Genomic DNA, 24,141 nt, shown 5'->3' with positions numbered 1-24,141 from the left:
TTGACATCATGGGAAAATGAAAATAAATCAGCCAAGAACTCAGAAAAAAAATGGTAGACCTCCACAACGCCTGAAGGTACCACGTTCATCTGTACAAACAATAGTACACACGTTCTGTCTCCTAGAGATTAACGTACTTTGGTGCGAAAAGTGCAAATCAGTCCCAGAACAACAGCAAAGGACCTTGTGAAGATGCTGGAGGAAACAGGTACAAAAGTATCTATATCCACAGTAAAACGAGTCCTATATCGACATAACCTGAAAGGCCGCTCAGAAAGGAAGAAGCCACTGCTCCAAAACCGCCATAAAAAAGCCAGACTACGGTTTGCAACTGCACATGGGGACAAAGATTGTACTTTTTGGAGAAATGTCCTCTGGTCTGATAATAGAACTGTTTGGCCATAATGACCATCGTTATGTTTGGAGGAAAATGGGGATGGCTTGCAAGCCGAAGAACACCATCCCAACCGTGAAGCACGGGGGTGGCAGCATCATGCTGTGGGGGTGCTTTGCTGCAGGAGGGACTGGTGCACTTCACAAAATAGATGGCATCATGAGGAAGGAAAATTATGTGGATATATTGAAGCAAAATCTCAAGACATCAGTCAGGAAGTTAAAGCTTGGTCGCAAATGGGTCTTCCAAATGGACAATGACCCCAAGCATACTTCCAAAGTTGTGGCAAAATGGCTTAAGGACAACAAAGTCAAGGTGTTGGTGTGGCCATCACAAAGCCCTGACCTCAATCCTATAGAAAATGTGTGGGCAGAACTGAAAAAGCGTGTGCGAGCAAGGAGGCATATTCAGTTACACCAGCTCTGTCAGGAGGAATGGGCCAAAATTCACCCAACTTATTGTGGGAAGCTTGTGGAAGGCTACCCGAAACGTTTGACCCAAGTTAAACAATTTAAAGGCAATGCTACCAAATACTAATTGAGTGTATGTAAACTTCTGACCCACTGGGAATGTGATGAAAGAAATAAAAGCTGAAATAAATAATTATCTCTACTATTATTCTGACATTTCACATTGTTAAAATAAGTGGTGATCCTAACTGACCTAAGACAGGGAATTTTTACTAGAATTAAATGTCAGGAATTTTGAAAAACTGTGTTTAAATATATTTGGCTAAGGTGTATGTAAACTTCCGACTTCAACTGTAGCTGTGCAGCAACGCTCCCCATCCAACCTGACAGAGCTTGAGAGGATCTGAAGAGAGGGAGGAACTCCCCAAGTACAGGTGTGCCAAGCTTGTAGCGTCATAGACTCAAGGCTGTAGTCGTTGCTAAAGGTGATTCAACAAAGTACTGAGTAAAGGGTCTGAATACTTACAGTGGGGAAACAAAGTATTTAGTCAGCCACCAATTGTGCAAGTTCTCCCACTTAAAAAGATGAGAGAGGCCTGTAATTTTCATCATAGGTACACGTCAACTATGACAGACAAATTGAGATTTTTTTTCTCCAGAAAAACACATTGTAGGATTTTTAATGAATTTATTTGCAAATTATGGTGGAAAATAAGTATTTGGGCACCTACAAACAAGCAAGATTTCTGGCTCTCACAGACCTGTAACTTCTTCTTTAAGAGGCTCCTCTGTCCTCCACTCGTTACCTGTATTAATGGCACCTGTTTGAACTTGTTATCAGTATAAAAGACACCTGTCCACAACCTCAATCAGTCACACTCCGAACTCCACTATGGCCAAGAGCTGTCAAAGGACACCAGAAACAAAATTGTAGACCTGCACCAGGCTGGGAAGACTTAATCTGCAATAGGTAAGCAGCTTGGTTTGAAGAAATCAACTGTGGGAGCAATTATTAGTAAATGGAAGACATACAAGACCACTGATAATCTCCCTCGATCTGGGGCTCCACGCAAGATCTCACCCCGTGGGGTCAAAATGATCACAAGAACGGTGAGCAAAAATCCCAGAACCACACGGGGGGACCTAGTGAATGACCTGCAGAGAGCTGGGACCAAAGTAACAAAGCCTACCATCAGTAACACACTATGCCGCCAGGGTCTCAAATCCTGCAGTGCCAGACGTGTCCCACTGCTTAAGCCAGTACATGTCCAGGCCCGTCTGAAGTTTGCTAGAGTGCATTTGGATGATCCAGAAGAGGATTGGGAGAATGTCAAAACTCAAGTTGTCGTGTTTGGAGGACAAAGAATGCTGAGTTGCATCCAAAGAACACCATACCTACTGTGAAGCATGGGGGTGGAAACATCATGCTTTGGGGCTGTTTTTCTGCAAAGGGACCAGGACGACTGATCCGTGTAAAGGAAAGAATGAATGGGGCCATGTATCGTGAGATTTGAGTGAAAACCTCCTTCCACCAGCAAGGGCATTGAAGATGAAACGTGGCTGGGTCTTTCAGCATGACAATGATCCCAAACACACCGCCCGGGCAACGAAGGAGTGGCTTCGTAAGAAGCATTTCAAGGTCCTGGAGTGGCCTAGCCAGTCTCCAGATCTCAACCCCATAGAAAATCTTTGGAGGGAGTTGAAAGTCCGTGTTGCCCAGCGACAGCCCCAAAACATCACTGCTCTAGAGGAGATCTGCATGGAGGAATGGGCCAAAATACCAGCAACAGTGTGTGAAAACCTTGTGAAGACTTACAGAAAACGTTTGACCTGTGTCATTGCCAACAAAGGGTATATAACAAAGTATTGAGAAACTTTTGTTATTGACCAAATACTTATTTTCCACCATAATTTGCAAAAAAATCATAAAAAATCCTACAATGTGATTTTCTGGATTTTTTTTTCCTCATTTTGTCTGTCATTGTTGACGTGTACCTATGATGAAAATTACAGGCCTCTCTCATCTTTTTAAGTGGGAGAACTTGCACAATTGGTGGCTGACCATGAAGTGCTTTGAAAGGCTGGTCATGGCTCACATCAACAGCATTATCCCAGAAACCCTAGACCCACTCCAATTTGCATACCGCCCCAACAGATCCACAGATGATGCAATCTCTATTGCACTCCACACTGCCCTTTCCCACCTGGACAAGAGGAACACCTACGTGAGAATGCTATTCATTGACTACAGCTCAGCATTCAACACCATAGTGCCCTCAAAGCTCATCACTAAGCTAAGGATCCAGGGACTAAACACCTCCCTCTGCAACTGGATCCTGGACTTCCAGACGGGCCGCCCCCAGGTGGTAAGGGTAGGTAACAACACATCTGCCACACTGATCCTCAACACGGGGGCCCCTCAGGGGTGCGTGCTCAGTCCCCTCCTGTACTCTCTGTTCACCCATGACTGCATGGCCAGGCACGACTCCAACACCATCATTAAGTTTGCCGACGACACAACAGTGGTAGGCCTGATCACCGACAACGATGAGACAGCCTATAGGGAGGAGGTCAGAGATCTGGCCGTGTGGTGCCAGGGAAACAACCTCTCCCTCAACATGACCAAGACAAAGGAGATGATTGTGGACTACAGGAAAAAAAAGAGGACTGAGCACGCCCCCATTCTCATCGACGGGGCTGTAGTGGAACAGGTTGAGAGCTTCAAGTTCCTTGGTGTCCACATCACCAACGAACTATCATGGTCCAAACACACCAAGACAGTCGTGAAGAGGGCACGACAAAGCCTATTCCCCCTCAGGAGACTGAAAAGATTTGGCATGGGTCCTCAGATCCTCAAAAAATTCTACAGCTGCACCATCGAGAGCATCCTGACTGGTTGCATCACCTCCTAGTATGGCAACTGCTTGGCCTCCGACCGCAAGGCACTACAGAGGGTAGTGCGTACGGCCCAGTACATCACTGGGGCAAAGCTTCCTGCCATCCAGGACCTCTATACCAGGCGGTGTCAGAGGAAGGCCCTCAAAATTGTCAAAGACTCCAGCCACCCTAGTCATAGACTGTTCTCTCTGCTACCGCACGGCAAGCGGTACCGGAGTGCAAAGTCTAGGTCCAAAAGACTTCTCAACAGCTTCTACCCCCAAGCCATAAGACTCCTGAACAGCTAATCATGGCTACCCGCACTATTTGCACTGCCCCCCCACCCCATCCTTTCTACTCTGCTGCTACTCTGTTAAGTATTTATGCATAGTCACTTTAACTCTACCCACATGTACATATTACCTCAACTACCTCAACTAGCCGGTGCCCCTGCACATTGACTCTGCAACGGTACCCCCCTGTATATATAGCCTCCCTACTGTCACTTTATTTTACTTCTGCTCTTTTTTTTCTCAACACTTTTTTGTTGTTGTTGTTTTATTTTTAGAATTTTTTGTTTAAAATAAATGCACTGTTGGTTAAGGGCTGTAAGTAAGCATTTCACTGTAATGTCTGCACCTGTTGTATTCGGCGCATGTGACCAATAACATTTGATTTGATTTGATTTGACTAAATACTTTTTTTCCCCACTGTATGTACATGTGATATTTCAGTTTTCTATCAATTATAAATTAGCAAAAATGTTAAAAACCTGTTTTTGCTTTGTCATTATGGGGTATTGTGTGTAGATTGATGAGGGAAAAAAACAATTTAATCAATTTTAGAATAAGGCTGTAAGGTAACAAACTCCCGAGTGGCGCAGTGGTCTAAGGCACTGCATCGCAGTGCTAGCTGTGCCACTAGAGATCCTGGTTCGAATCCAGGCTCTGTCGTAGCCGGCCGCGACCGGGAGACCCATGGGGCGGCGCACAATTGGTCCAGGGTAGGGGAGGGAATGGCCGGCAGGGATGTAGCTCAGTTGGTAGAGCATGGTGTTTGCAACGCCATGGTTGTGGGTTCGATTCCCACGGGGGGCCAGTATGAAAAAAATTATAATGTATGCACTCACTAACTGTAAGTTGCTCTGGATAAGAGCGTCTGCTAAATGACTAAAATGTAAATGTAACAACATTTGGAAAAGGTCAAGGGGTCTGAATACTTTCCAAAGGCACTGTATATGACAAGTACTGGAATCAATAGAAAAAACACAAAAAAATGGGAAACCAGGCCTGGTATTCATAGCTGACTTTGAAAAGGCTTTAGATAAAGTACGACTGGAATTTATGTACACTGTAAATGCCTGGAATATTTCAATTTAGGAGAATCTCTTATACAATGGGTTAAAGCTATGTAGAGTAACCCTAGGTTTAAAATAGTAAAAAATGGCTACTTCTCAGAAAGTATTGAACTGTCAAAAGGAGTAATACAAGGTTGTCCACTATCGGCATATCTATTTATTATGGCCATCAAAATGTTAGCTATTAAAATCAGATCCAACAATAATATCAAGGGCCTAGAAAACCAGGGCTTAAAAACAATGATGTCATTGTACACTGATGATTCATGTTTTCTTTTAAATCCACAATTTGGATCCCTCCACAGCTTCATAGATGATCTAGATACTTTTTCTAACCTCTCTGGATTACAACCAAATAAAATGTTCTGACGTGAGGTGAACATACTCGGTATTCATATCCCGAAAGAAAGAAATGATCTACAATACATTTCAATAGAAAGTTAGCAAAAATAGATAAGATCTTGCTACTGTGGAAAGGAAAATACGTGTCTATTTGTGGAAAAATCACCACTCTTTAGTCATATCCCAGTTTACCTATTTGCTTATGGACTTGCCTACACCTAACAACTTGTTTTTTAAATTATATGAGCAAAGCCAGCCAAAATTAAACTGGCCTATTTATATAATGAACATGTCTTCGGAGGGCAGAAATTATTAAATATTAAAGCATTTGACCTCTCACTAAAGGCTTCAGTCATACAAAAGCTATACTTAAATCTTAGTAAGAATGGCATACCCCGTGTTCAAGAATGGCCTTTTTCCCTTTATTCAGATTACAACCTCCACTTTCGGTTATTTGAAAATGAAATAATCTCCAAAATATCACTATTTTTAAAACAAGCCATAGAAAGTTGGTTGCCATTTAAGTTTAATCCACCAGAAAAGACAGAACAAAAATTACAAAAAATATTGTGGTTAAACTCAAATATATTAAATGATTAAAAAAACATACATTTTGGATAGTAAAAAAACCCAAATGTTATAATCTTTGTAAATTATATCATAAATAGGACTGGTGGAGTTATGTCACACATGCAGCTAACAAAAATATATATAGATATGTCTGCTCTGCTCAAAATTACAACCAACTAATTACAGCATTACGGCAAAAATGGAAGAGGCAAGTGGAAGGGGGAGAGAGTAAGGAACTTGTCTGCATTTAAGACCAAAATTGGCTAAAGAAAATTGTGATGAATACAAAAGTGTACCAGGACCAAACAATTGACAGCTGTGCCATATAGATTGCAAAATAGTTGGGAAGAGATTCCATGGCTCATGGTTTATGAACTGATACAAAAAACAATGCTTAGAGTTTTTCTATTTAAATTATTATACAACATTCTTGCAACCAATAGAATGTTATATATATTGGGATACAACCATCCCTGCTCTGCAGATTTAGCTGCGAAGAGACAGAATGATTAGATTATTTGTTTTGGTACTGTCCATATGTAGCTTGTTTTTGGCCGCAGGTTCAGGAATGGCTGAAGAATTGCAACATTTACCTGGACCTCTGCAAATAGCACTGCTGGGTGATTTAAAAAGTCAATCGATCAATAATTATAATAATACTCTTAGCAAAAATGTTTATTGAATAGAAATTAAAACAGGATGGGACTGATAACTATTGTAAAATATACTGTGTCCGTAAAATGTATATAGAATGTATAAACTGGAAGTAGAAGCCTGAGTGTTGTTGTCCATTAGTGTACTCCAAATAGGGGAGGGATGGTAGGGTTAGGGGAAAATAATAAAGGACATATAAACATATAAAAATATATGTAATTTATATACAGTACCAGTCAAAAGTTTGGACACACCTACTAATTCAAGGGTGTTTCTTTATTTGTACTATTTTCTACATTGTAGAATAATAGTGAAGACATCAAAACTATGAAATAACTATGAAATAACCAAAAAAGTGTTAAACAAATCAAAATATATTTTATATTTGAGATTCTTCAAATAGCCACTCTTTGCCTTGATGACAGCTTCGCACACTCTAGGCATTCTCTCAACCAGCTTCACCTGAAATGCTTTTCCAACAGTCTTGAAAGAGTTCCCACATGTTGGCTGATTTTCCTTCACTCTGCCGTCGGACTCATCCCAACCATCTCAATTGGGTTGAGGTCGGGGGATTGTGGAGGCCAGGTCATCTGATACAGCACTCCATCACTCTCCTTCTTGATAAAATAGCCCTTACACAGCCTGAAGGTGTGTTGGGTCATTGTCCTGTTGAAAAACAAATGATTGTCCCACTAAGCCCAAACCAGATGGGATGGCGTATCGCTGCAGAATGCTGTGGTAGCCATGCTTGTTAAGTGTGCCTTGAATTCTAAATAAATCACAGACAATGTCACCAGCAAAGCACTCCCACACCATAACACCCCCTACTCCATGCTTTACAGTGAGAAATACACATGCGGAGATCATCCGCTCACCCACACCGTGTCTCACAAAGACACGGGTGTTGGAACCAAAAATCTCAAATTTGGACTCTTTCCACCGGTCTAATGTCCATTGCTCGTGTTTCTTGGCCCAAGCGAGTCTCTTCTTCTTATTGGTGTCCTTTAGTAGTGGTTTCTTTGCAGCAATTCGACCATGAAGGCCTGATTCACACAGTCTCCTCTGAACAGTTGATGTTGAGATGTGTCTGTTTTTTTTTTCTTTTTCTTTTTTTTGGGGGGGGGGGTAGATGTGTCTGTTACTTGAACTCTATGAAGCATTTATTTGGTCTGCAATTTCTGAGGCTGGTAACTCTAATGAACCTATCCTCTGCAGCAGAGGTAACTTCCATTCCTGTGGTGGTCCTCATGAGAGCCAGTTTCATCATAGCGCTTGATGGTTTTTGCAACTGCACTTGAAGAAACTTTCAAAGTTCTTGACATTTTCCATATTGACTGACCTTCATGTCTTAAAGTAATGATGGACTATTGTTTCTCTTTGCTTATTTGAGCTGTTCTTGCCATAATATGGACTTGGTCTTTTACCAAATAGGGCTATCTTCTGTATACCCCCCCCCCCCCCCCCCATGTGACTACCTCATGAAGCTGGTTGAGAGAATGCCAAGAGTGTGCAAAGCTGTCATCAAGGCAAAGGGTGGCTATTTGAAGAATGTCAAATTTAAAATATATTTTGATTTGTTTAACACTTTTTTGGTTACTACATGATTCCATGTGTTATTTCATAGTTTTGATGTCTTCACTATTATTCTACAATGTAGAAAACAGTAAAAATAAAGAACAACCCTTGAATGAGTAGGTGTGTCCAAACTTTTGACTTGTACTGTACATAAAAAAATACAAAAAAACAAATATAAGCCATAAAATAATAAAATGTTCAAAATCTTTCATCATTGTTTTATAGTCCTAGTTAAAGTCTCTTTCATCAATAACGTTTTTTTCATGATTAGTGTATTTATTATTATTTTATTTATGATTTTCTGTGTGTCCCTGATACCACTTTCCACCCTGTTAGTTTGTTGTATTTCTCCATTTAAGAAAACAACCCCTTCCTACAATGACCCCACATTCAGGAAGTGTCATAATTTCTTTGGTGGGAAAACTATGGTGCAAAGCTAAATAAATATAAACCCTAATTTTCATCAATTTGTCCATGTTCATGTTGTTAGTCTGTGTCCCACTCATACATTTCCACCCTGTTAGGCTAAATTATATAGAAAAATAATAATAATTCAAAGTGTTAAAATATGTTTGATAGAGAAGTTAAAATCCTGTTTAAGTGTTCACCATTATGCTAGCTCAATCTTGCTCACTCACAGAGCTATGGCTAATTTAGGTTAAACATTTCCACCCTGTTAGGTTCCACCCTGTTAGGATTATGCACCTAACAAATTGGAAAATGCACCCAAAAATGTTGACGTGCCTGAGCTTGACCAATATGTTTTTCTGAAAGAATATATATATTTTTATATATATTTGTAAAAATTCTAAAGTTTTGAGGTCCAAATTGTACCGCATTGTAGGAATGACCCGGCTATGCAGACTCACTGACACACCAGAACAACATTACCCAGGCTCCCTTGCTTCCTGTACCTTTATTCGTGTTGGCCTGCCGATCCTGATCCAGCTCCTGAGCTTCGTTGCTATTGGTCCATTCTCCCGGTGACATGTCCTGTCGATAACCGTACTTGTGCTGCAACACAGAGCAGGAGGAGGAGCTAATGCAACATCAGCCAATCAACAGTAAGATATTTACACACCGGGAGAGTGTTGGAACTATTGGCCATATGGTTACCCAAACACAGAATGCATTAGATAATATGCATTAGTGTGGAATGCAATGATGGTTGGAAGTAGATCCGGCATAAGCCGAAAAGAGTACGGTCTACACACTAAAATGACAGACACAGCACTAGCACAGGGACTAGCACAATCACATCAGTACCACATCACTACAACGACTGGCGCACATACAGCATGGTAAAGGAACCACTAGCTGTGGATGGATCCACACACCTCCATTCACAACCTTACCGTTCCTATGGGAACCTGCAACTCGCCCTAAGCTAAGTCGTAGCCTCCAAAAGCACCCAGTACATTAGAATGGGTAAGATTTAAAATACTTAAAATTGGTTTTTCTATTTTGTTTGATATTGTTGCTTTAGATCTTATTGAATAATTACAGATCAACTGAATCAATTCCAATTTAATGAAGAGTTTTTGGTATCAACCATAGTAAGTGATTGATTGACATCTGTTTCACAGCAGACTAAAGAGAAGCCAGAGACACCAATTAGAACAATCACTTCTGTTGCAGGTGCTGTTGGAGAGCAGATACAGGCCGAGATGGAGGGAGGGAGAAAGGGAGAGAGAGAGAGAGAGAGAGAGAGAGAGAGAGAGAGAGAGAGGGAGAGAAAGAGAGAGAGAAGGAAGGAAGATAAGGTGGAATAGTAGCGCTAGAACAGATGGAGATGTGTGACCATGTGTATGGCGGAGGGATGGGGTGATGGTGAAGCGGGTGATGGAGGGGGGTGGGGGGGGGGGGCTGGCGTAAAAGGAGTGTGTGTGGTAGAGCTTAGAGCTCTGTTGTTTTAGGGGTCTGGGAGTGTTTATGGGGAGGACAAGGATGGCTTCCCCCAATCCTTACTTTACCCATTAGGGGGACAAAAACAAATATGTCCCTGAATCAGTGGTTATGGACAACATCTACCAGCTTGGGTGAGTGACAGGGGGCGTGGCAGGGTTGGGAACTCCCTCCCATCCTCCCGTCACCAAATACCTTTCTGCCGCGGGACTCTTCGTCGTCAACGTAACCGTCATCCAGGCCCTGGCTGCGTAGCCAGGTGGAGCTGTCAAAGGGCTGACGGGGGAGGGAGGGGAGCAACTCCAGGGGGTAGTAGGATTTGGGAAGTGGTGGCCGTGGCGGGCCAATGTCCTTAAGCCACAGGAAGGAGGAAGAATAAGAGGAAGAGAGGGAAGGAAGAAAGGAAGGAAGGAGGGAGGAGGATGGTAGGAGGAGGAAGAGAGAGCGCTGTGCATCAGGAGGAGTGACAAAAGCCAGGCGGAGTGCAGAGCAGAGAGGATCATGGAACGATATGAGGATTGGAGCCCCGACCCCAATGAACTTCAGGGGTGAAGGGTCACAGGTGTCCAATGAGATGCCTGGACTGAGAGCTAGCATGAATGCACATACTGAATTCTAATAAGATTAGTAGTACTGATACAGACCACTGATAGCTGCTGAATATGAAAAACAAGATAGAAAGTAGCGCTACAATTTCCAATCAGTTACAATCATTAAGCAACATAGATGATACATGGGATTATATGATTCACAAAATAGACTGTTGCTTTCTGCTCTTGAACACTATAATTCAAATGTCAGCATAGTGTGATTATGAGCTTCACGCATACAGAGAGAGTTGGCTGAGAGCCAGAGGAAGGCAGAGCACAACAGTTTAATTCTAAAACAGGAGGATCCAACTCCAGTCCCAGAGCGCTTCAGTATATTCGGAACTATACTGAACAAAAATATAAACTTTAACACGTAAAGTGTTGCTCCCATGTTTCATGAGCTGAAATAAAAGATCCCAGAAACGTTCCATATGCACAAAAAGTATTTTTCTCTAAAATTTTGTGCACAAATTTGATTACATCCCTGTTAGTGATTATTTCTCCTTTGCCAAGATAATCCATCCACCTAAAAGGTGTAACATATCAAGAAGCCGATTAAACAGCATGATCATTACACAGGTGCACCTTGTGCTGGGTTCAATAAAAGGCCACTCTAAAATGTGCAGTTTTGTCAGACAAGACAATGCCACAGATGTCTAAAGTTTTGAGGGAGCGTGCAATTGGCATGCTGACTGCAGGAATGTCCACCAGAGCTGTTGCCAGATATTGTAATATTAATTTCTTTACCATAAGCCGCCTCCAACGTGGTTTTACAGAATTTGGCTTTTACAGAACCAGCCTCACAACCACAGACCATGTGTAACCACACCAGCCCAGGACCTCCACATCTGGCTTCTTCACCTCCGGGATTGTCTGAGACCAGCCACCCGGATAGCTGATGAAACTGTGGGTTTGCACAACAGGAATTTCTGCACAAACTGTCAGAAACCGTCTCAGAGAAGCTCATCTGCGTGCTCGTCGTCCTCACCAGGTTCTTGACCTGACAGCAGTTCAGCGTCGTAACCGACTTCAGTGGGCAAATGCTCTCCTTTGATGGCCACTGGCACGCTGGAGAAGTGTGCTCTTCACGGATGAATCCCGGTTTCAACTGTACTGGGCAGATGGCAGACAGCGTGTATGGCGTCTGTGGGCGAGCGGTTTGCTGATGTCAACGTTGTGAACAGAGTGGCGGTGGGGTTATGGTATGGGCAGGTATAACCTACAGGCAACGAAAACAATAGCATTTTATCGATGGCAATTTGAATGCACAGAGATATCGTGACGAGATCCTGAGGCCCATTGTCGTGCCATTCATCCACCACCATCACCTCATGCTTCAGGATGATAATACACGACTCCATGTTGCAAGGGTCTGTACACAATTCCTGGAAGCTGAAAATGTCCCAGTTCTTCCATGGCCTGCATACTCACCAGACATGTCACCCATTGAGCATGTTTGGGATGCTCTGAATCGACGTGTACGATTTGATTAAGGAGGAAAACACATATGTCATCTGCTTGTCATCCTCATAGCAAAGTGGATCAGGAGATATGTGAAGGCTCTGTGTTGGCCGGTGGAGACACACAGACAGGCAGTCCGGCTGTCCTAACCAGGTCGTGCTCCTTAGATTAGAGATCAAGGAAAATGTGCGGATGGGCCCTGGTTAATACTAATAACAGTGCTACACAGTGTTACACATAACTTTTTTGACATCACCTTTTCTGACCTTTTCTGGCAGAGAAAGAGCTTATTGATGTTGACATGGCCCTAGAAATAAAAATGTAACGACATGCAGGCTGAGAACTCCTGACTAATTTTTCACTGAGAATGTCAGTGAGGATTCCCTGAGCCTGCTGGACACAGAACTTTGTTAACCAGTTACTGACTAGGACCATTAGTCAACCTCAGCTTTATACTTTACTTCAGAAAGCATAACACATTCTGCTTCAAACCTCTAGTTTTGCTTCTTACTATTGGCAATACAAAGTAATATAAGATGCATCATCATAATACAGTAAGTACAACATCACATTAGAACTGTTATTGTATCAAGTCTGTCTGGTGTGTGCTACAACTGCTGCAACCCATCTTAAACATCTTAAATCTTACAGTACAGTCCATCAGGTCTAGAGATGGGTCTGCCTGTACACTCTGGCCCAAGGCCTGTTGTTTGGGTGGCTGTGGTACCGGGGTGTGTGATGGTACAGGAGTGTGTGGTGGTACCGGGGTATGTGGTGGTACCAGGGTGTGTGATGGTATCGGGGTGTGTGGTGGCACCGGAGTGTGTGGTGGTACCGGAGTGTATGGTGGTACCAGGGTGTGTGATGGTATCGGGGTGTGTGGTGGCACCGGGGTGTGTGGTGGTACCGGAGTGTATGGTGGTAACAGGGTGTGTGATGGTACCGGAGTGTGTGGTGGTACCGGGGTGTGTGGTGGTACCGGGGTGTGTGATGGTACTGGGGTGTGTGGTGGTACCGGAGTGTATGGTGGTACCAGGGTGTGTGATGGTATCGGGGTGTGTGGTGGTACCGGGTTGTGTGGTGGTACCAGGGTGTGGGGTGTACCATAAGCACCTGGCTTGGTGGCTGTGTGGCTGTGGATGTGTACTGTCACTAAGGGCTGCCTGGATTGCTTGACTGGTACTGAGGTTGGTGTTGGTGTTGGGGTCTGTGTTTGGTTGGGTGTCCACAGTATTTCTAAGGTCATGCTGGTTGGCTCGAGGGGTGTGCGGTTTTGCATGTTTCTGGGTGTCTGTACTCTCTACAGGGGCTAGCTGGTTGGCTTGGTTAGTGCTAGGGTGGGAGTTTGACTCAGGACACAGGTGGACATTTGGTTCAAGACCAGGGTGCCTACTTTGCTCAGGACTTTGTTAGGTGTTAAGTAGGGATTTAAGTTCAGGAACGGGACTGGATGCCTAAGTACAGGACCTGGTACTGTGTTTCAGGACTGAGGGCCCTGGGCTGGGTGCGAGGTAAGGAGTGTATAAGGGGGTCTTTGGTGTTTGGGTCAGGACTCAGCTGGGTGTTTGGGTCAAGATTCAGGTGGGTGTTAGGTTGAGGACTCAGTGGGTGTTAGGTTGAGGTCCTGGGTGGTGACCCAGGTGGGTGCGTGGGTAGTAGGAAGAGGCAGTGCTTACCTCAGGACCGAGTTGTTTTGTGGGAGAGGCCTGGGAACCGGGCAATGGGGAGAAGGGGCTGAGCGGACTGGTGAGGCTTACTGAGCTCAGGGGACTGGCAGGACTATTGGTGCTAAAAGAACCTGATGCTCCACTGGCCACTGTGTGAGAGAGAGAGAGAGAGAGGGAGAGGGAGATATGGGGGAGAGGAGACAGAGAGACAGAGAGACAGAGAGATAGAGGAGAGGGAGGGAGGGAGGGAGGGAGGGAGGGAGGGAGGGAGGGAGGGAGGGAGGGAGGGAGGGAGGGAGGGAGGGAGGGAGTTAGATATGCATGCAGAACGCTGTTCATCAATATACTCCTATTGATTCATTTATTCATTTATCATGTACTGCAGCTACAGATAGTTCAAAATGGTGTGGTAGATTTCAGACAGATAGAAAAAAAACACAACAGACGTGGCAATTACTATACAGTGCATTCGGAAAGTATTCAGACCCCTTGACATTTTCCACATTTAGTTAGGTTACAGCCTTATTCTAAAATTGATTAAATAAAAAAATGTCCTCATCAATTTACACACAACACCCGATAATGAAAAAGCAAAAACAAATTTTTAGACATTTTTGCAAATTTATTAAAAATAAAAAACATAAATAACTAATTTACATAAGTAGTCAGACCCTTTGCTATGAGACTTGGAAATTTAGCTCAGGTGCATCCTGTTTCCGTTGATCACCCTTGATGTTTCTACATCTTGATTGGAGTCCACCTGTGGTGAATTCAATTGATTGGACAAGGCACACACCTGTCTATATAAGGTCCCACAGTTGACAGAGCAAAAACCAAGCTATGAGGTCGAAGGAATTGTCCGTAGAGCTCCGAGACAAGATTGTGTGGAGGCACAGATCTGGGGAATGGTACCAAACATTTCTGCAGTATTGAAGGTCCCCAAGAACACAGTGGCCTCCATCAATCTTAAATGGAAGAAGTTTGGAACCACCAAGGCCCTTCGTAGAGCTGGCCGCCCTGCCAATTTGAGCAATCGGGGGAGAAGGGGTCAGGGAGGTGACCAAGAACCCGATGGTCACTCTGACAGAGCTCCAGAGTTCCTCTGTGGAGATAGAAGAACCTTCCAGAAGGACAACCATCTCTGCAGCACTCTACCAATCAGGCCTTTATGGTAGAGTGGCCAGACGGAAGCCACTCCTCAGTAAAGGCACATGACAGCCCGCTTGGAGTTTGCCAAAAGGCACCTAAAGGACTCTCAGACCATGAGAACAAGATTTTCTGGTCTGATGAAACCAAGATTGAACTCTTTGGCCTGAATGCCAAGCATCACGTCTGGAGGAAACCTGGCACCATCCCTATGGTGAAGCATGGTGGTGGCAGCATCATGCTGTGGGGATGGTTTTCAGTGGCAGGGACTGGGAGACTAGTCAGGATCGAGGAAAGATGAACGAAGCAAAGTACAGAAAGATCTTTGATGAAAACCTGCACCAGAACGCTCAGGACCTCAGACTGGGATGAAAGTTCACCTTCCAACAGGACAACGACCCTACGCCACAGCCAAGACAACGCAGGAGTGGCTTCGGGACAAGTCTCTGAATGTCCTTGAGTGGCCCAGCCAGAGCCCGGACTTGAACCAGATCAAACATCTCTGGAGAGACCTGAAAAAAGCTGTGCAGCGACGCTCCCCATCCAACTTGACAGAGCTTGAGAGGATCTGCAGAGAAGAATGGGAGAAACTCCCCAAATACAGGTGTGCCAAGCTTGTAGTGTCATACCCAAGAAGAGTCGAGGCTGTAATTGCTGCCAAAGGTGCTTCAACAAAGTACCTGTGAGGACAGACGCTGGGAGACGAGAAGCAAGTACAGAGAGCGAACATTTAATGAAAAAACAGACAGGAACAAAACACAGACAGCGTCTGGACAACGGAAACAAAACAATATTAATGCTGACACCGGGATCAAACAGAGGAACAGACAGATATCGGGGAGGTAATTAAGCCGTGATGAAGTTCAGGGCAGGGGGAGCGGGAGCAGGTCTGACAGTACCCCTCCCCCTCTAGGGACGCCACCCTGGACGAACTTGACGGGCTGGCTGAGGCATGGGAGCCGGCCAAGCCGGCCGAGCGTGGTAACCTGTCGAGCCTGATGGGCCGGCCAAGGCGTGGGAGCCTGGCTAGCCGGCTGAGCTGTGGAAGCCTGACTAGCCGGCTGAGGCATGGAAGCCTGACGAGCCAGCCGAGGTGTGGAAGCCTGACAAGCCGGCCGAGGTGTGGAAGCCTGACGAGCCGGCCGAGGTGTGGAAGCCTGACGAGCCGGCCGAGGCGTGGGAGCCTGACGAACCGGCTGAGGTGTGGAAGCCTGACGGGCCGGCCGAGGTGCGGGAGCCTGGCGAGCCGGCCGAAGCGTGGAAGCCTGACGAGCCGGCTGAGGCGTGGAAGCCTGACGAGCCAGCTGAAGTGTGGAAGCCTGATGAGCCGGCTGAGGCATGGAAGCCTGACGAGCGGGCCGAGGCGCGGTAACCTGTCGAGCCTGACGGGCCGGCTGAGGCATGGGAGCCTGGTGAGCCGGCTGAGGTGTGGAAGCCTGACGAGCCGGCTGAGGCGTGGAAGCCTGACGAGCCGGCTGAGGCATGACGTGGGATGGGAGCCTGCCGAGCCCTCTGAGGCATGGGAGCCTGACGAGCCCGCTGAGGCATGGGAGGCTGATGAACCCGCTGAGGCATGACGTGGGATGGGAGCTTGCCGAGCCAACCGAGGCAAGATAACCTCTCGAGCCAGCTAAGGCATGGAAGCCTGACGAGCCAGCTGAGGCATCCCTGGGTTCCTTCAGCAGCGGCACCCAGACCCGACGTCCCCAACCCAAACAAAAAAACAAAACATTTCTTATAGTAGTGTCAGCATTCTGTAAGGACAGACGCTTGGAAACGAGAAGCAGGTACCAGGTGTGAACATTTAATATAAACAGTACCAGTGAAGCGCTGATGTGTGTAAGGATGGTGACAGGTGTGCGTAATGATGGGCACCCTGGCACCCCACATTTGCATAAATATCGAAAAAACTATTGTGTATAGATAGATGAGGAAAAAACATTTAAATCAATTTTAGAATAAGGCTGTAACGTAACAAAATGTGGAAAAAGTCTATACTGTAGGTTATGTTGTTGTTAGGTGCAGGCGTACCCCGGTGTTTGGCTGTGTCTGTGCCTCTGGAAAGGTTGTTTTTGTGGAGTCCCTCCAACACATCCTGAACTCTCCAGAACTCCTTCTGAATGTGTCTGTGGATCATCTCACTCTGACGGAGGAGAGGAGGGGAGGAGGATGGAGAATAGACAAGGGAAGTAAAGGTGATAAGAGAAGGAGAAAGGAGAGAAGAAAATTTGAAGTATAATACTGAATAGATCTAATACTGTTAATAACTTGTTGTTATTGTAGTCTTCTACTAGAAAACAAGTTAGAGAGTGATGTAGCAGCAGTTAGGTGTCTCAGTGAGAGAGTGACACCAGGTAGCCTTATTGTCTAAGAAAATAACAAGGTCTCATACATGCATTAGTGTACGCTGTAAGTAAATGTAGCAAAACATTTCGCAAAGGAAACCCAAAACATGTTTTTTTGTTTATTGGACTAGTTCAGGTACTCCCTCCCCGTTTTGGCCCGTTTGCTTCCGTTTCATTCCTAATGAATAGGACATTGTTTTACTGAGTGGGTCACAGACATGGCATTCTTATGGACAGTCTCTTAACAGTTCACCACTATGAGCCAGGTGATACTCCATGGAGAGGAGGGGCAGTCAGGTGTTTAATGGGGCAGGTTGACTGTACTTTATACATTCTAGATAATATCATCAGAAGTATGATGATAAATAGGACATGATGACAATTAATGTTTGTGTTAATTTATTATTGATGAGTGATTCCTATTCTGTTTAAATGATTGATTAGGAGGAAGGGTTGGACTCAGCTATTAACAAGCTAGGATAACACTGTGCTAAGTGACTGGAAATTAGCCAATGAACAGCCATATAAACTCTAAAATGGAACCATACAGGTGGGGTTATGAGCAGGTGCGATTATAGGATCAGTTCCATTCTAGTCATTTCATTTCTAGGCTCCATATTCAGTGTTCGACTGGCGACTAGTTAGAAACACAGGTTTTGGTAACTTTGTACGCCACAATAAAACATCAGAAGCTTTAGGTGGGTCATAGAGTTTGTGGTCAGTGTGGGGTCAAGATGAAGAGAGGGTGTCCGTGTACCTGCCCGCCTGTGTTGAGCTGTTCCCACAGGTCTCCATGGATAGCATTGACCTCGTCCTCCAAAGTTTCAAACTCCATCCGGGTGGTGGTCAGAACCTGGGGACAGCAGGGGAGAGAACATACACTCAGACCCTGGAACACACACTCAGACCCTGGAACACACACTCAGACCCTGGAACACACACTCAGACCCTGGAACACACACTCAGACCCTGGAACACACACTCAGACCCTGGAACACACACTCAGACCCTGGAACACACACTCAGACCCTGGAACACACACTCAGACCCTAGAAGACACACTCAGACCCAGGAACACACACTCAGACCCAGGAACACACATTCAGACCGTGGACACACACTCAGACCCTAGAACACACACTCAGACCCTAGAACACACATTTAGACCCTGGAACTATAAATATTATCAGGGTTTTTCCAAAATCAAAAAGGGGCTTAGGTGGTGGGTGTGGCAGTAGGCACAGTTTTTCCTACGCATGAGAAACCCTGACTGTATGCTGAAACCTCTTGCCTTATAGTCACTTTCTAAAGCAACCATTGACTTTACAATATCTATCACACTGGAGTAGGAGAGTTGTCATCTGATTGTGATCAGATTTGATAGATTATAGATTATAGATGAGATACTGTTATATTTTAGATTCATCCTCCATATCTCTTACACAGGATACCTTAAAGGGATCTCCTTGATTTACTTATAGATTATAGATGATATAAAATTGGTACAGGTTAGTCGAGGTAGGGGTAAAGTGACTATGCATAGATAATAAACAGCGAGTAGCAGCAGTGTAAAAACAAATGGAGGGGGGAGGTGTCAATGTAAATAGTCTGGGTGGCCATTTGATTAATTGTTCAGCAGTTTTATGGCTTGGGGGTAGAAGCTGTTAAGGAGCCTTTTGGTCCTAGACTTGGCGCTCCGGTACCACTATGGATTATCATGGATTATCCCTGGCTATGTGTCTTTCTTACGCTGGATGCCTGGGAGAGTTCTCCTCTGATGTTGATGAGCTGGTTCTGCAGTTTCTCCTTCTTCAGCTGTAGTTTGTCTGCAGCCAACGGCTGACCCCGGTACAGCTCCATCTCCTGGTGCGTGGCCACCAGTGCTCCCTCTAGGCTGTCCTGGGAACAGCAGGTAACAGGGGACATGTCAGACCATGTTTGGCTACTTTTATGGAGTAGGGTGAAGTTGCCCCTAGACACTGACCTTAGGTCAGTTTTGCATACTCACTAATGGTAAAGGTTAGGATTTGGGGGTGGGGAAGCTGATTCTAAATCTTTACCAAGGGGAAACTGCACCCCAGAGCGTACTTCTCTGTTTACTTTCTTTAGCAGCTTTGTATTTTATAGCATTATTCTGGATTGATATGACATAACATATAGACATTTACTACCTACATTTAATAACAGAAGCCATAAGACACCTCACACGCCACATATAACACGTTACATTGTAAATACCATGACTGCCTTGTTTTTATTGTCCTTGTCATGGGACATAATCTAGGTGTCATTTCGTAGCAGGATATACCAGTAGACATGCTGTGTCTTCAGCTGGACTCGCCTGGACTTTGCAATGTTTAGAATGCTGGAGCTGGTAGAGTACTAGGGGAAGTTTTTAGTGTTAGTGGTAAAAGGTCTCTATCTACCTTGTCCATCCTCAGCCTGTGGACCACTGCCTCCTGGTCCTTTAGAATACTGTTCTGCTCACACAGACGACCCAGAAGTTTCTAGAGAGAGAGAGAGAGAGAGAGAGAGAGAGAGAGAGAGAGAGAGGCAGTTTATTAAAATGGCAGTGAACAAATTAAGCAATTTTGCCATTGGAAGGAGGGTGTTTGCAGGAGAGAGGAAGGTGGCTGAAGGTTGATTGTTTAGGATAAGAGGAGTGAGGCTGTTTATGGGATAGTTAGATGGAGGGACCCAGCCTTACACTGGTCTCCATCTCGTTGCGTTTCAGTGTGGGGTGCAGCTCCCTGTAGGGGTCATGGAACTGAGGCACCTGGGAAAACAGAGACAGGACTCTTAATACTTATATTATATCAACCAGAACCCTATTCAAACTAATTCTTCATAGACCAAACTAATCCTTCACAGACCAAGGGTTTGTAAAACAACCCACACATCATTTTACAGATGGCTTCAGTGAGCCATTGGAATGGCCCAGACCCACCCAGTTGTGAACAACACTTTATCAATGGCGTAGCACAGAACAGAACCAGTGTAACAACACAATACCATACCATGTGCATAGTACATACATAGTATATCACAGTACATATCACATCGGTATTAATACTGAACAAATAAGATAATAACAAAACAATAACAAACATAAAAACATATTAATCTGTGTTGTTTACAGTATGGAGCAGACAGAGCGGGTGATTTTGTTTGGCCCCCCCATTTTTTCTGCGCATTTTATTTAGCCCCCCTCCCAAGTTTTTTAAATGTTTTATTGTTGGACATAAAATACTGTAAAAACACCAGCAAGTCAGCTCCAAGTGATTTTAATTTTGGAAATCTAATCTAAAGTATTTCCACACATTTGGCCTTCTTGCAGTCAATTTGCATTCTACAAATTATTTGTAATTATGTTCTGGCCATCCGTTCAATAAATAATCGCCCCGCGGCTAAATCAAGTTGATGATCCCTGCATTAGGGTGAGCTGGAATGCTAACCCCCTCTGTCAAAATGTCAAAGGTCATATCCAGGTCATCTATGTCAGTTTTTCCCAACCCTGGTCCTCGAGTGTACCCCCCAACAGTACACACTTTTATTGTAACCCTGGACAAGCACACCTGATTCAAGTTATCAACTAATCATCAAGCCCTCAATGAGTTGAATGAGGTGTGTTTGTCAAGGACTGCAATTAAACTGTGTACTGTTGGGGGTACTCGAGGACCAGGGTTTGGAAACACTGATCTATGTCCTTATGGAGGACTGTGATTGGATGGTATACAAAGGAGGATATGACATCACAGAGGGAGGGTGGTTGGGGGTGTTATGAAGCATTGACACACTATTAGGCTACAGCACAAGACAGGATATGACATAAAACACAGATGGGAATACAAAGAAACATAAAGCACTGTGAAGCAACATGGAGAACAAAAATTGCAAACAAATTGGTAAGACAAAGAAACCAAAAGCCAGTTCTGTGGAGAGAGTCTAGCGTCTAAAATCCACATGCTAGAATTGAGGAATGGAGAGAGGAGAGAGAGGCAGGCTTGGCCTGTGTATAGCTTGGGGGAGACTATGGAGTGGGAGGGGAAAATCATTCACCTTGATTCTGTCTAGACTACAGCTGAGCCTCCTACCCTAAATCACTAGTGACTAGAAAAGCCCTGAAGAGGGCAGTAGTTGGCATCTGTGGAAAGAGAGAGCCTGCACAAGGAGTTACACTAAGATACCAGAAACCATGTGGCTACAAGGCAAGTGGAAAACAATCTGTGCTACAGCAATCCAGACATCTTGGAAAAGCGTTAGTAAGCTGAAGTGTAGAGGAGACATTTACAGACATTTACAGTTCTTATTACATAGATACAGTGCATTCGGAAAGTATTCAGACCCCTTGCCTTTTTCCACATTTTGTTGCATTACAGCCTTATTCTAAAATGGATAAAATATTTTTTCCCTCATCAATCTACACACAATACCCCATAATGACAAAGTGAAAACTGATTTTTAGAAATGTTTGCAAATGTATAAAAAAAAAATAAACATAAATATCTTATTTACATAAGTATTGAGACCCTTTGCTATGACACTCGAAATTGAGCTCAGGTGCATCCTGTTTCCATTGTTCATCCTTGAGATGTTTCTACAACTTGATTGGAGTCCACCTGTGGTAAATTCAATTGATTGGACATGATTTGGAAAGGCACACACCTGTCTATATAAGGTCCCACAGTTGACAGTGCATGTCAGAGCAAAAACCAAGACATGAGGTCGAAGGACAGGCACAGCTCTGGGGATGGGTACCAAAAAATTTTTGCAGCATTGAAGGTCCCCAAGAACACAGTGGCCTACATCATTCTTAAATGGAAGAAGTTTGGAACCACCCAGACCCTTCCAGAGCTGGCCGCCCGGCCAAACTGAGCAATCGAGGGAGAAGGGTCTTGGTCAGGGAGGTGGCCAAGAACCCAATGGTCACTCTGACAGAGATCCAGAGTTCCTTTGTGGAGATGGGAGAACTTCCCAGAAGGACAACCATCTCTGCAGAACTCCACCAATCAGGCCTTTATGGTAGAGTGGCCAGACGGAAGCCACTCCTCAGTAAAAGGCACACGACAGCCTGCTTGGAGTTTGCCAAAAGGCACCTAAAGGACTCTCAGACGATGAGAAACAAGATACTCTGGTCTGATGAAACCAAGATTGAACTCTTTGGCCTGAATGCCAAGCGTCATGTCTGGAGGAAACCTGACACCATTCCTACAGTGAAGCATGTTGACAGCAGCATCATGCTGTGGGGATGGTTTTCAGCGGCAGGGACTGGGAGACTAGTCAGGATCGAGGGAAATATAGTACAGACAGATCCTTGATGAAAACCTGCTCCAGAGCGCTCAGGACCTGAACCCGATTGAACATCTCTGGAGAGACCAGAAAATAGCTGTCTAGCGACTCTCCCCATCCAACCTGACAGAGCTTGAGAGGATCTGCAGAGAATAATGGGAGAAACTCCCCAAATACAAGTGTGCCAAGCTTGTAGTATCATACCCAAGAAGACTCAAGGCTGTAATCGCTGCCAAAGGTGCTTCAACAAAGTACTGAGTCAAGGGTCTGAATACTTATGTAAATGTGATATTTCCGTAAAAAAATATATACAAAAATGGACAGTGTGTTTTGCCCCAGGTGACCGGTGAAAATCACCTTATCGGCATGGTAACCAGAATGGTGGAGCGATCCTCCTCTAGAGCAAATCTCTTCTCACAAGTACGAGAGGAGAGAGTGTCCCAGAGAGGCAGGCTTCAGCTAGACCCACAGGCCCCACAAACAGTGGTCCCAAAATGATTTTCTTTCCACTGGGACTTTGCACATGAGTCACCAAGTAAATACAAATCATGTTTCTAACCATGACCCAGTCAAGCCATAACCCAAAGGAAGGCAGTTCCAACCCACTATTTGGGAAACATAAAGACCCCTATACCCTCACAATGTTCCCCTTCCCCTAATACTGATACTAAGATACATGTACAGTGCATTCGGAAAGTATTCAGACCCCTTGAATCAAATTGGTTAAATCGAAGAGACAACTTTCTGTTTGTGTATAATGTTCAACAAAGAGTTCCAGTGTTGTTGTAGAGTGATCTGATGGGGTGTGTATAGTGAGCACTAGAAACTGGTCATTATCATAAGGTGTAAGCAGTCAGTGACAGTGAGACAGAGGAGAGAGGATAACAGTGGGAGTGAATGTGGAATGTGATTGTGAGAAACAACAGGTTTTTAGCAGGTAGCAGTGTGGACAACGTGGACAATACATCTGAATGCTGTGGCAAACATCCCACAAATGCTGTCAACCACACTATGTGAGAGGTTTAATATAACCAACAGTTTATGGATGATGCTAATGTCATTCTTCTCATCTTCTCACGACTTCTAGACTCATCCTTCCCCACCCTTCTCTGTACTCAGTAGCTAAGTTACCAAGCTTTCAAACTGGGCACAAACTGGTTGAATCAACGTTGTTTCCAAGTAATTTGTTAGTTACCAAGCTTTCACAATGTATTGTGACATAGCACGTATGTGTAAAATGCATTGGATTTTGTTTGGTGTGTGAGTGTTCCTGTGCATCGGTAGAGGTAGAGGTAGTGGTAGAGGTGTGTCCAGAGATGCCTATGGCACGTACCTGTTGATCAAGGTACTCCAGGTTTCTCTGGAGCTGCAGGTCTAAAATGTCCTCCTGATACAAGTAGCAGCAGTGACAGCAGCAGTGACAAGGACGAGGACAGTGCAAGACCCAGTACCAGAGACACCAGTGAAACCAGTAGCAACAGCATCAGTGGCACCAGCAGACGCAGAGTCATATACAAAGAGTGTAAGGAGAGAGAGTTGTGTGTGTAGAGAGAAAGACA

The 24,141-nt window shown here is 44.6% G+C and overlaps 1 pseudogene across 1 annotated transcript in view; it reads right to left on the bottom strand.

The window, feature by feature from the left end:
* LOC311134059 (pleckstrin homology domain-containing family A member 6-like) overlaps positions 1-24,141 on the bottom strand; it is an 86,910-nt pseudogene that overhangs the window by 21,007 nt on the left and 41,762 nt on the right. The window contains exons 8-14 of the transcript XR_014615390.1: positions 20,001-20,069; positions 19,720-19,800; positions 19,043-19,192; positions 18,051-18,146; positions 16,980-17,091; positions 13,812-13,951; positions 9,094-9,193 (exon numbers count right to left, since the gene is read on the bottom strand). The product of XR_014615390.1 is annotated as a pleckstrin homology domain-containing family A member 6-like (transcript). The remainder of the gene's footprint in view (positions 1-9,093; positions 9,194-13,811; positions 13,952-16,979; positions 17,092-18,050; positions 18,147-19,042; positions 19,193-19,719; positions 19,801-20,000; positions 20,070-24,141) is intronic.

The sequence above is a fragment of the Coregonus lavaretus genome (genome assembly GCF_964263955.1).
Source record: "Coregonus lavaretus genome assembly, chromosome: 8".
Classification (NCBI taxonomy): Eukaryota; Metazoa; Chordata; class Actinopteri; order Salmoniformes; family Salmonidae; genus Coregonus; species Coregonus lavaretus.
This window is presented reverse-complemented; position numbering and strand designations above follow the sequence as displayed.